The 13,841-nt window shown below is 33.3% G+C and overlaps 1 protein-coding gene across 1 annotated transcript in view; it reads right to left on the bottom strand.

Annotated features, from left to right (window-relative positions):
• The window catches only part of Dgk (diacyl glycerol kinase 1), an 87,906-nt gene that overhangs the window by 30,754 nt on the left and 43,311 nt on the right, over nucleotides 1-13,841 (bottom strand). The window lies entirely within an intron of this gene.

Here is a 13,841-nt window from a genome sequence, read left to right as displayed (position 1 = left end):
TTGCCAGAAAAAAAATAGGGAAAAATCAGTTTTTTTTACAGTTTATGTAATAAAGGTCTATGAAATACTGCCTAGTAAAAAAAAACTTTTTGTTTCTTATTGGTAGCATAAAAAAATATTTTTAAATTTGTAATTTTGGATTCCCGCAAAACCGCTCATTCCATTGGCCACGCCCCTAATACGTCACGATTCATGTTTATTTATTCCTGGCCATTCAAAATTGTTTAGAACATTATCATGAATCTTGACGTCACAACAACCGAGGCCAAACGCGTCGCGTTTTTCTTGCAACGTAATTTAATTAATTTTCTTTTTTACATTTATACATGAAAACATTTCTCCACAGTATCCACATTTATTTAAAAATTCAATTAATTATTCCAAGTCGATTTCCTATATTTTTATCGGTATTCGTAGTATGTGATATTTTCCTATTTGCACACTTGCATTTACAGATTGCAATTAAGTTTTACATTCGCCTAAATACATCTGTAAACTTAAACAATTTCCTAAGAGTAATATACTTTAACGTAGGCACTAAGCATCTAAGGCTAAAAACGACGGATTTATGTTTATCAAGTCTTTGTGTGAAGATAATAAATCATAATTGGCTTAAGTTTAAGGTATGAACCAAAAGCTTAAGTCAGGTCATGTCAAAAGCAGGCGGAATCGAAGGGCATGAATGAAAAGATGTATGAATGTGGAAGAACCTAGGAATGTATGCCAAGATAGACGTGTGTGGTGGTCTATCCTTTTTGTAGCACTTTACTCATATATACATTATGATATAAAAAAATAAGCTGAAATTTGGCAAACAAACGCAAAATTTTAATTTTTAATCGTTTTTTTTATTATCTCATTTAAAATACTCGCCATCGACGATACATTAATGCCAACGCTTAATCCAATTGTCAATGCAATTTTCATAGTCCTGCAAAGGTATGGTCTTTAGCTCTTGCAGCGAATTCTCTTTTATGGAATCAATCGTCCCGAAGCGCGTACCTCTTTATAGCAATTTTCTTCTTCTTCTTTTCCACATCTGCTCCTAAGTGGAGCATGTGGACACCACCAGTTGCCTCCAGGAGACCCTATCGCAAGCCAGCACTCTCGCTTCTTCCCATGTCAATCCAGCGCCCCCTAATTCCGCCGAATAAAGTCCAAAGATCGTCATTGACGGCCTTCCAGGACGGTGCAGACGCAGGTTTAAAGAAGAGGCAACTAGGGTTTACGTTCTCCTGAGGCATGCGCAGCACGTGTTCAAGCCAGGTCCACCGCTGCATCCTCAAGACGCTCGTTATAGGAGGCTGCTGCGTCCGTTCTCGGACCTCAATGTTAGTTATAAAATCGAACCACCTTATACCTAATATTCTTCTCAAGCACTTACTCTCAAAACTCAGAAGTTTAGTTTTTTGAGCTTTGGTAAGGTGCCAAGATTCAGACCCATAGGAGAACTGGCATTATACAAGAGTTAAATAATCGGAATTTCGTTTTGACCGAGTATAGACTTGAGTTCCAGACTACACGCATCATGTTAAAAGTTGCTCCAGCAATTCCTAGGAGGGTTGCGAGCTCTTTACGCATGCTTTCATCCTCAGTTATGTGTACTCCCAAGTATTTTCATAGCAATTTTAATCTTGGGAAAAGAAAAAATCACACGGGGCCTGGTCTGGAGAATACGGTGCTTGACTGATGAGATAAGTCAAATTTTTGACCAAAAACTCCGAAACAATCACCGCCGTATGAGACGGCGTTTTGTCGTGGTGTAAAATCCACGAATTGTCCTTCCACGTTCCTTCAGTGTTTTGAGAAGGATAGGAGCAGTGACGCGTTTCATACCTAAAACATTTCAATGCTCAATAACGCAGCAAGCTCTCGGATTGGTACACATCGATTTTTCAACACGACTTGCTTTGCCGATTCGATGTTTTCTTCGGCACTTGACGTTGCTGGACGTCCAGTATGTTCATCATCATCTAAGCATTCACGAACGTCTTTAAACCTCTTTTACCATTCGTATGCCCGTGTTTTTGACATACACGATTCTTCAAAAGCTTTATTCAACATTTTTAATGACACGAAATTTTATTAGCATCACAAAATTTGAGGCACGCTCGTTGTGCCAATTTTACATCCACTGTAAAAATCGCCACACAGGATTTTTCCGACTCACTCGAACAGACGCTGACAGAATACTGAGCATCCGATCCCGTCAAACTTTGACAGATTGTCAAAAACAGTGCCGTCATTGTGGCTACAAAAATAACACCCATTGATGCAGCGCGGGCATTGTAAATTAGAAATTCCCCTTTATTTTTGATCGTATATATTTCGATATTAAAATAAATAAACATCACTTTGTTTTTATGTACCACTTATATATTTTTTTTATAATTTGACATGCAACTAGTTTCAGCAATACTATGCCTTCTTTAGGGCTAATTATAAACGAACATAACATATATAAAATTTTCACAGTGAAGGTAGAGTGGGCGTGGCTACGGGGTAAAGAAGAGAGAGGGTTTGTGTGTGGATTTAGGGAGAGGGAACATATTTAAAATGGGACTATTGCTAAGATTTATTTGATTATTAATAAAATTTAAATTTTTATTCACAGCCTTTCTAATCTCCAATATTTCAAAATAATCAAGTGCATATTCCTTTTTTGTTTGTAGGTAGAATTTCTATGCCATCTTCAAAGTTGAGTGAATGACTATTTGTTAGGATATGGTCAGCAAACTCAGAAAAATTGTTGTTTTTAAGACATCTCATATGTTCATATGTTCAACTCGTCTGGGTCTTAATATTAATGCAAAAAATACTCAGATTATGTGCAACAAATCCTGTCCTGACCTTGATCAGCCTCTTTATAATAATGGACAGGGGACTGAAAAAGTTGACAGCTTTTAATACTTGGGAGTACACATAACTGAGGATGGAAGCATGCATAAAGAGCTCGCAATCCGCCTAGGAATTGCTGGAGCAACTTTTCACATGATGCGTGTTCTCTGGAACTCTAGTCTATACTCGGTCAAAACGAAATGCCGATTATTCTAGTCTTGTATAATGCTAGTACTACTCTCCTATATGGGTGCGAATCTTGGCACCTTACCAAAGGTCATAACACCAAACTTCTTAGTTTTGAGAGTAAGTGCTTGAGAAGAATATTAGGTATAGGGTGGTTCGATTTTATAACTAACATTGAGGTCCGAGAACGGACGCAGCAGCCTCCTATAATGAGCGTCTTAACTTGGACACGTGCTGCGCATGCCTCAGGAGAACCATAACCCTAGTTACCTCTTTTTTAAACCTGCGGGCTCACGCCGTCCTGGAAGGCCGTCAATGACGAACTTTAGACTTTATTCGGCGGAATTAAGGGGCGCTGGATTGACATGGGAAGAAGCGAGAGTGCTGGCTGGCGATAGGGTCTCCTGGAGGCAACTGGTGATGTCCACATGCTCCTTTTAGAAGCGGATGTGGAAAAGAAAAGAGAGAGATATGTTATTTGACTCTAGTTTCAAAAGTACGTGATGTTTTACCTATATAAAATGCCTTGCAGTCATGGCACATCAACTTGTAAATGCCTGATCGATCTAATTTATCAGTTCTTTGTTTAGTGTTTTTTAGTATACTTACTTTATTATTGGTTGTGTAAAATGCTGGTTTTATGTCATACGGTAAATCTTTTGAAATTCTATTTGAATAATTGTTAATGTATAAAAATCTTCTCTGCCCTCAATCAACTTTGAAGATGGCATCGAAATTCTAGCTACAAACAAAAAAGGAATATGCACTTGATTATTTTTAAATATTGGAGATTAGAAAGGCTGTAAATAAAAATTTTAATATTATTAATAATAAAATAAATCTTAGTAATAGTCCCATTTTAAATATATTTCCTCTCCTTATATCCACACACAAACCCCCCTCTTCTCTACCCCGTAGCCACGCCCACTCTACCTTCACTGTGAAAATTTTATATATGTTATGTTAGTTTGTAATTAACCCTGAAGAAGGCATAGTATTGCCGAAACTAGTTGGTTGTCAAATTATAAAAAAATATGTACAAAAGTGGTACATAAAAACAACGTGATTTTATTTTATTTTAATATTTTAAATAATAATGTTCTACTAAGTGCTTCAAACATCAAAAAAAATATTTATAAATGTATTCCGTTTTTTTTCCGTCCAACATATTTCCAAAATATCATTTCGGGTAGGCACCACTAAACTTCAAAAATAAAACAAATTTTACATTTATTTTCCTCTTCGGAAATATATAAATAAATGTATTTTTTTTACATAACGCGTGTTTTTTATGTAGCTTTTTCGTCATCTATGTATTTACATTTAAAGCTTTTTCTGTTTTTATTTAAAATGTAGCTAAGAACCGAACCTTTATCACAATACATGTAAAAATAAAATTTTAATATAACATGACAAGCTTTCTTCGCTCACCTGTATGTATTCGATCCATTTGAGAGGTCTTATTTATATCAATAATGATTTGAGTATGTTCAAATGTTTATAGACAGGCTGGATTTCCTCGTTATTTCTATCAAAATTTGTCGCAACAGTCGCAATATTTGAAGAGAGAGTATGGAACTCTAGGCATTTACAGGGCTTATGTATTACCTGTCATTGTCTGGTTTAAGTGGCCACTTTACACACAATATTGTTCATTAAACTAACTGGCATAAGATCATAAGTATAAAAATTTAAAAATTGTTTTCAGGCGGTGAATTGGATCAACCGGATGAAGCCTTTAACTCTGTTACATAAAGTTTGGTTTTAAGTTTATGTTGCGTCGTGGATGATATTCATAGAACTATTTTTATCCGTATGGGTGACTCTATGAGCCAGTGGCGTATTATTACTATAAGCAAAAAATAGTCGCTATCACTGAAATGAGATAAAAAAATCGGGTTGTGGTCCTGTGGCTAGTGTCTCGGACTCACGGACGGAAGGTCCGTGGTTCGAATCCCACTCTACCCCAACTCGATTCCATTTTCTAATAGTGAGTTATTTACAACTCGTTGAAAATGGCCCTCAAAATTGAATATTTAATTAAATAAAAAAAACGCAAATATTTCTTTTTTCTATTCAAAAACAAAATAATAAAAAAAAAATTATAATAATAATAAAAAAAAAATAAATAAAAAAAAATAATAATAATAAATTATTAATTAAAAATATTTTGAGTTTGTTCAAATTTTTGTAGACAAGGACTGGAACATTAATATTAACTCATTACAACAGAGACGAAGAACCTAATGAGTTGATATGTTAATATGCTGTGAGGCTCCCAAGGGAGTTGAATCCAGTCTATATCTACAAAAATTTGGACAAACTCAAAATATTGTTAATAAATCCACCTGGTCCATGAAGAAGTATAGAAATTGAAAAAATACCCCTTTCTTGATTCGTCGATACGGCATGTCTCAGCCTTACACAGTCCACGGATTTCGACATTTGTGCACCTATCATACATCGTTTTACCACACATTTGCCTGAGGGATCGCATTTCGACAGCATTCAACCTACTTTCATCATCATTTTTCCAATTCCATACTTCGCTCCCATACACAGAATGGTAAAAGTTACAGAGTTTGTAAAGTGACCAGTAAACCAGCCAGTGACAATTCATAAGCCCTATAAATACCTAGACTTCCACATTTCCCTCACAAAAATGTTTTCCGTCTCTGCTGCAATAAATTCGGATCCTAATGACTTCCTAGGGAGTGAAATACAGCCTGTCTACAAACATTTGGACATGCTCAAAACATTGTTAAATCATTTCTGCGATAGTGGACGTAAAGTAAAATTTGGACGGTTCATTTAATTAAAGCTCTATAAAAGCGTTCGCTTTGATACTTAGGAACTTCAGCCCTACGGGAAATTTGATATAAATAATGTGTTTTTATGCGCGGTAAAAATTATGGCATCAAATTTTTCAGCGAAGTTTCTTAAAAAGTATGAAAAAAAACGAACCACTTTGTATGACGTCACTAGCTTTTTTTTCCGAATCAACCAATGATAAGAGAGTTGTGATAGTTTTCCCGTGAGTCAACTGACGCATCAGCAGAACTCAACGAGAAGAATGAAAAGTGAACATAAGACGTCACACGCGAAGTAATTTCAAAAATACAAAACGTTAAAAAATCAAAGCGCTGAAAATACGACATATATACAGGGTTTTCTTTAAACCCTGTCACATCTGAGACCACAATGATAAGTATGGGCAAGAAGACATATAAGCATATTTAAAAAAATATTTAGGACACAGAAATTTAAAAAAAATTAAATATAAAAAAAACAAATGGTTGCTTATTTCTGCAGGGGAGATGTGAGGGGAGCGCGGCGCAGTATCAGACTCCTATTTTCTCTCCTCGTTTCAGCCCTGCAGAAGTAAGCAACCATTTGCTTTTTTTTGAATATTTATTTTTTAAAAATTTTATTCGTTCTAAAAAAATTTTTTAATGTGTTAATATGTCTTCTTGCTCATACTGATCATCGTGGTTTCGGATTTGACAGGGTTTAATGAACACCCTGTATATATTTATTTTTAAATTGGACAAATGCATCTTTACAAAATACTTGGTTCGCATTTTAAAATTTGTAAAAAAAAACCACCTGTGTGTGTTAGTACCCAATGGATAATTAAATTCAAATTTGTTTTTTTTTTAGGAAATCATCGGAACGTCATTCTTTTATTTAAAAATAATTGATGATTATATTTAAAAAAAAAACAGTTTTATTAAAATGCCTGTTTTTATATTTTTTAATATCTTAAACACAATGTTAATTTAATTAACATTTCCTCTAAATTTCGACTAGCTATTAATGTACAATTTTATATTTCTACAAAAAAAAATTGCGTTGGCCAGCAGTCTATGTATATTCATTACATTTAATGTTATTTCAATAGAAAAATGTATATTATATTTATCTACTCTTAAATATTTTTTAAATGGCACTTACATTGAATTAATACTAACATGAATTGTTTTTTACTCATATGCATTTTATATAATATATTTCATAAGCATTTTGCTGTTAAGCTGGTATTACATGGGTCCAGCCTTGCCAACCTTACCGATTTTTCGGTAGATCTACCGATTTTGGGACCAATTTACCGATCTACTGAATTTAACGAAAATTCTACCGATTTTCACATTTTCCCATTAAATAAAATTTAAATTAAAAAACGGTTTTATAATTGGCACAACAATTATAACACACAACAGCAGCTAACTCTCCGTCCGTGCTTTTGGCCTTGGCGAGAATTATAAATCTTGAGGTTAGGAACTCTGTCCACCTCCTCTCCGTGCGCACGGCCACTGTGAGAATGCTCTAGAAGAGGCTGAGAATAATGGCCCCCCCTCTCCGCCGTCCATGACACTCGGGTTCAAAACGAATCTACAAAAACCTATCAATATATTTTTCTGAATCTACCGACTTTCGCTTGTTAGAGGTTGGCAACGCAGCATGGGTCAGAAAATGGTACAAGATCTTGTGTAAGATGAGACCGCATAAATATTGTAAAAGACTGATGTTCAAAAAAGGCGAAATGGTGAATTTACACGGTGTGTAATGTGGCCACTTACACCAGCCAATGACAGGTCATTAGCCCTGTAAATACCTAGACTTCCATATTTCCTTCTCAAAAATGTTTTACTTCCGTTGCAACAAATTTAGAAAATCACTTTCTTTTATGATTTACTCTTCATCAACACAACCGACTAGTTTCGGCAACGACACGTTACCCTCTTCAGAATTATAAAATAACTTGTGTCAATAAAAACAGGATATATAATTAATTGTGTTAATAAAAATATGATACATAACATTTAAGTTTGCAAGTGAAAATTCTTGATGGAAGTTCATTGTAATTTATTATATAAATAAAACACGAGTGATACTTTAATCCTATTTTATAATTTACTTACATATAACTTTGAATTATGTATCCTTACCTCTGTTCTGTATAAATACATTTAACTTTTTAATAAATATACCAGTCTCGAAGATGTCGCGAAAGCGATGAAACCGGTCAATGGATATTCCAAATTTGTGGATTAAAGTATCACTCGTGTTTTATTTATGTAATAAATGATACATAACAAGTTATTATATATCATGATAAAACGTCTGCCAAATATATGTTTACAAAGTCATTTACTAGATTGGTTTACAAGCTATTTATGTGGTAGAACACTACTACTACTACTACTACCATCACGCCATTCCCCCGTAGGGGTAGGCAGATAGAATGGACCGCCACACACGTCTACCACATTCATACATCTCGTCATACGTGCCCTTCGGTACTGTCTGCTTTTGACATGACCAGACTTAAGATTTTGGTTTATCTGATCATGCCACGTCTTCCTTGGTCGTCCTCGTCTCACGTAACCGTTCATTTTCACCATTTATTCTTGATTTACCATTCTTTCGACGTCCATTCGTTCTACGTGACCAAACCATCTCAGAGATCCTTTCCTAATCTTATCAATTATAGTTGACTCAGATTTACACTCTCGCCTGATTTCATCACTCATAATCCTGTCATACATTGATTTCACACACATTTATTTCCCACACACTTTAGTTGACAAATTATTTATTAACAACGTTTTGAGTATGTCCAAATGTTTGTAGACAGGCAGGATTTCCACCCTAGGGAGTTATAAATATGGAAGAGTTGAGGGAATGCGGATGTCTGAACATAGCTAGAATGGTAAATGTAACCAGCCAACGAAAGGTCACAAGCCCTGTAAATGTCTAGACTTCCATATAAAAAAATATGTTTACATTTTCCGTTTTTTTCTTAATAACTTCATAGGGAGAAAATCCTGCCTGTCTACAAACATTTGAACATACTTATTTTTTTATTACATCATTTGTAACCCTGTCATATATATTGATTTCCCACACATTCGTCTAAGAGATCGCATTTCAATCGCGTTCACTCGGCTTTCATCCTTCCTCTGCCAGTTCCATGTTTCACAACAAGTTAAAGAACACAACACGTTGAAATAGGTAATATTACTAGCGAAGAAAAAAACATTGATTTTGGTGTACCGCAAGGCAGTGTTTTGGGTCCGATCTTGTTCATTTTATATATTAATGATCTATGTCTGACACTCGTAAAAAATTGTGATATTATTGCATTTGCAAATAATACTGCTCTCATTTTTAGAGGTGACAAATGGGATGAAACTTATTCTGCGGCTTTAAACGGTGTCAATACAATAAAAATGTGGCTGGATAACAATCTCTAACTTTAAATATTGACGAAACAAAATTCATGACATTTAGTAAAACCACAGTGGGACAGCCTAAATTAAACCTTCAATTAAAAATATGCTCTGAAATACTTGAATCGGTACACCATAATATAATATTTGGGAATGATTGTTGGTAAATATTTTAAATGGACAGAACACATACAATATAAACAAAAAATTAGACAACTTTCCCATATCTTCAAGACGATTCGTAACATCTTATCCCTAATTAAACTCAAACAAGCAAATTACATCTTATGTAACTTAATTATAATTTATGGCATAATAGGATGGGGAGGCACTAATAAATCAATATTAAAACCTGTCAAATCTGCTCAAAAATCGATTATTAAAATATATTTTTAAAAGCCCTTCGGGTAAGTTGTTCGAGGGATTCGATATATTAGATATAAGGCAATTATATCAAATCCCAAAAGGAAAACTCCCACACTACCGGAAGTCAAATTAAAGGATGGGTCATGGGGTTTACCACAAACTCTGAATTCGGGCAAAAAAAAAATCAGGCTCATCAGAACATTACAAAACCAAAACCCAAATTTCATTAAATAAATTTGTAATAAAATGGTTATTGGATTTAGGTAGAGAAAAATCGGAAAACTTACTAAAAAACATTCTAAAATAATAAATGGTATAAATGTTGTATAACTTTATAATAAATTAACTAGAAGTTGGCATGTTATTGTTTATTTTTGCATAAAATGTCTGCCTTAAAACAGGTTGTACCCAGTTAGGCAGACTAGACATAATCCAGAGAAATCTCTAACCTCAGTATGTATATATGTAGTAAATAAAGCCATTATAATTTTTTTGTCAATAAACCATGATTATTATCATTTAAGTTTGTAAGTGAAAATTCTTGATGGAAGTTTAGTGTAATTTATTATGTAAATAAAACACAAGTGATACTTTAATCCACAAATTTGGAATATCCAGTGACCGGTTTCATCGCTTTCGCGACATCTTCGAGACTGGTATCTATATTAAAGAGTTAAATGTATTTAAACAAAACAGAGGTAAGGATAGATAATTCAAAGTTATATGTGAGTAAATTAAATAAAGTTATTTTTATCTTAAGAATCATTATCAAAAATTTTTCTTCGGGTTAACTAATGAGTTGATATAATGCTATTTTAATGAGTTTAAGTATTTTATTTTATTTTTAGTGTCCCATCCTTCGTGAGTGTGGTTTTGTAAATAATGATTTCTGAAAAACAAAGGGTAAAAAGAAATCATTATTATTTTACTTAAATACTTAAACTCATTAAAATAGTATTATATCAACTCATTAAAATAGCATTATATCAACTCATTAGTTAACCCGAAGAAAATTTTTTGATAATGATCCTTAAGATAAAAATAACTTTATTTAATTTACTCACATATAACTTTGAATTATCTATCCTTACCTCTGTTTTGTATAAACACATTTAACTCTTTAATAAAGATACCAGTCTCGAAGATGTCGCGAAAGCGATGAAACCGGTCACTGGATATTCCAAATTTGTGGATTAAAGTTTCACTCGTGTTTTATTTATATAATAAATTATTATCATTATTATTGAACCTAAAGAGGGCAACGTGTAGTTGCCGAAACTAGTCGTTTGTGTCAATAAAAAGTGGTAAATAAAACAAAGTAATTTAATTTATATTTCTCTAAAATCTTTTTATACGTTTCACCAATTATTCTACGATCTTGCGCAAAACATTGTACCATTTTCTTGCCCGTGTAATACGAGATTTATTTCACTTGGGTTAATTTTTAATACTGATAAACCAAAAATAATGTTTAAATTTATTTCAACAGCGGGGGAAAACATTTTTGAGAAGGTGACAGATGGAAGAGTTGAAGAAATATGGATGTTTAAACATGGGCAGAATGTGAATGTTACACAGTGTGTAAATTGGCCACTTAAACCAGCCAATGACAGTTCATAAGCCCTGTAAACGCCTAGACTTCCGTATCCCCTTCTCAATTTTTTTTCTGTCGCTGTTGAAATAAATTTAAATATGAATAACTCCCTAGGGAGGAAATTCAGCCCGTCTGCAAGCATTTAGACATACTCAAACATTATCAAAGATAATGTTTTTGTATTTTTGCTTCAGCGGAAAAAGATCAGAAAAAGAAATATCCATGCAACAGTTATTTTAGTAAATAGATTTTCAACCGCAGCAATAAAGGTTTCCAATCTTCAACTTCACAAAAATACAACGTTGTTCAAACTTCAAACATAGGCAGGATGGTAAATATTACATAGTTTGTAATGTAAATGCCTGGACATCAATTTTTAAAACGTTCTCTATTTCTGTTGTAACATGGTGTAGTTTTTTTGCTAAATATTCTCTAATCAATTAATTTATATTTATGTTTGTGTTATACCATAATTACATTATACTCTAGTGGGAAAGCGTATTTTTTATTAATATAATGTACCATTAATTTTTCAAAAGTTCGAAGGATATGTATGTATGTACTGGAAATATAAAATTAAAACTTAATTGAGTTCGTCAGATCTTGTATATTAGATTATGAAACACCCGGGTCACTATAATACGTAAATCTAAAATAAATTAAAACTCCGATCGTCTAGTTCATTAGTCAGACATCGCCAAATAAAGTTTTTTTTAACTGCCTTCGTTTTCACGCAATGCAAACATGCCACACACCTTTGGCCCGCATGTGTCGGTAATGTAACACATCGTCGCTTTAGTTCGTTTTTGTCCAACAGACCATTTTTCGAGCTAAGCATACAGGAGTTCTGAGAAAGCCTTTATTTATAAAATTCTAAAAAGAAAATATTTTTTTAAATTGTTATACAGGGTGTTCTTTTAACCCTGTCACATCTGAAACCACGATGATCAATATGGCCAAAAAGACATATAATCATATTAAAATAAATATTTAGAACGCAGATTTTTTTAAAAATAAAATATTAAAAAAAACAAATAGTTGCTTACTTCCGCAGGGGAGAAGCAAGGAGGCGTGGCCATGTGGTTGGCGGTGTATCAGACTCCCCCTCCTCTCCACGATTCTCCCTTGCAGAAGTAAGCAACCCTTTTTTTTAAAAATATTTAACTTAATTGTAAATTTTGATCGATCAAAAAAAAATATTTTAATGTGCCAATATGTCTTCTTGCTCATACTGATCATAGTGGTTTCGGATGTGACAGGGCTTAAAAAACACCCTGTATGTAAAATAACAAAATTCACATATTTATCTTATTCTTCCAACTATTGCGAATAACCGCTAAGGAATAAATCTTACTAAATGTAATTAAATATTTGTATCTAACTACTTACCAACTTTCCTATGTCTACCGGTTTCGAGACGTACCCGTCTCTTCGTCAAGACACCAATTAAACCAACATGCAAACCAACATGCAATATAGTCCTTTATACAATGTTCTACTGTAATGGTCATCCTATTAAACCTATTAAGCTCACCCCCTCCCTCCATCCCCATCCTTTTTTAAAACTATTTCTCAAGGGAGAATGCTTTATCTGTCAAGAGAGAATACTTAGGTGATCAAAATTTGGTGTAATAATATAAAAAAATAAAGAAGTTATGACGAAATTCCCGTTTTTTTTGGGTCCGTATACTTGGTGGTGGGTATGTACCAGGGGCGAACCGTGTATAGAAGCGATTATGCGCAGCTTACCATTATATTTGACTAACTATAATAATGTTTTACTGTAACTTTATTAACAGAAAAACAAATAAATAATTATCATTTACTATAAATCATTTTCACCGTTTGTATTTTTATCCTAATATAAATATAAATTTTGATAAAGCGCGCCCAGCGCCTGCGGTGAGCCAAAAAACTAGCCGATTATTCCAGCTTATTTTTTTCAAACAAATAAGTGTACTATATTTTGAATGTATTAACCCCAGTGCGGGTTTTTTCTCCTGGATTAAACTTGCAGATTACACAAATTATTTGAAGATTCTTGATTTGGAAAACAGTATTTCAAACATTATTTCTTGAGGACTATTTTTCTTTGAGTTAGTACTTTTGACATACCATAATTACTTTCATGCGTCATATTACAGGACAAATAGCGATCCGCGCGGCCATTTTTAGCACTATTAATTACTAGAACAATTCGGCCAGTCGACATTTCAATTGAACACCTAATATCGACTGAATTCATAGTGGTATTATTTATTTATTTTTTAATGAATTATATATCAAAGTAATGAATAATATATCTATATAATATAATATATCACGAAGTTACATATTTTGAGTTGATTTCATAGATGAGAGTTGTTGTATCACACAGAACCACAGAAAAATATCAATTTATAGTATATATTACTTACATTATATTATGTACCTTCTATATAGGTACAAATATATGATATTTTTTATAGCTTACTTGTAAATAAAATCATCATTCGCCACTGGTATGTACCTATATACTTTTACTGCTCAATCAACTTATTGTATAAATAATTCCATGTAAATTGCTGTAATAAATATGTAAATATGTAACAATTAAATAATGAAAAAAACCGAAGTAAACCGGG

This window comes from Micrasema longulum, unplaced genomic scaffold, assembly GCF_059751315.1.
Source record: "Micrasema longulum isolate JH-2025_06_02 unplaced genomic scaffold, ASM5975131v1 h1tg002250l, whole genome shotgun sequence".
Taxonomy (NCBI): domain Eukaryota; kingdom Metazoa; phylum Arthropoda; class Insecta; order Trichoptera; family Brachycentridae; genus Micrasema; species Micrasema longulum.
Note: the sequence above shows the minus strand (reverse complement) of the source record. Positions and strands in the feature narration are given on the sequence as shown.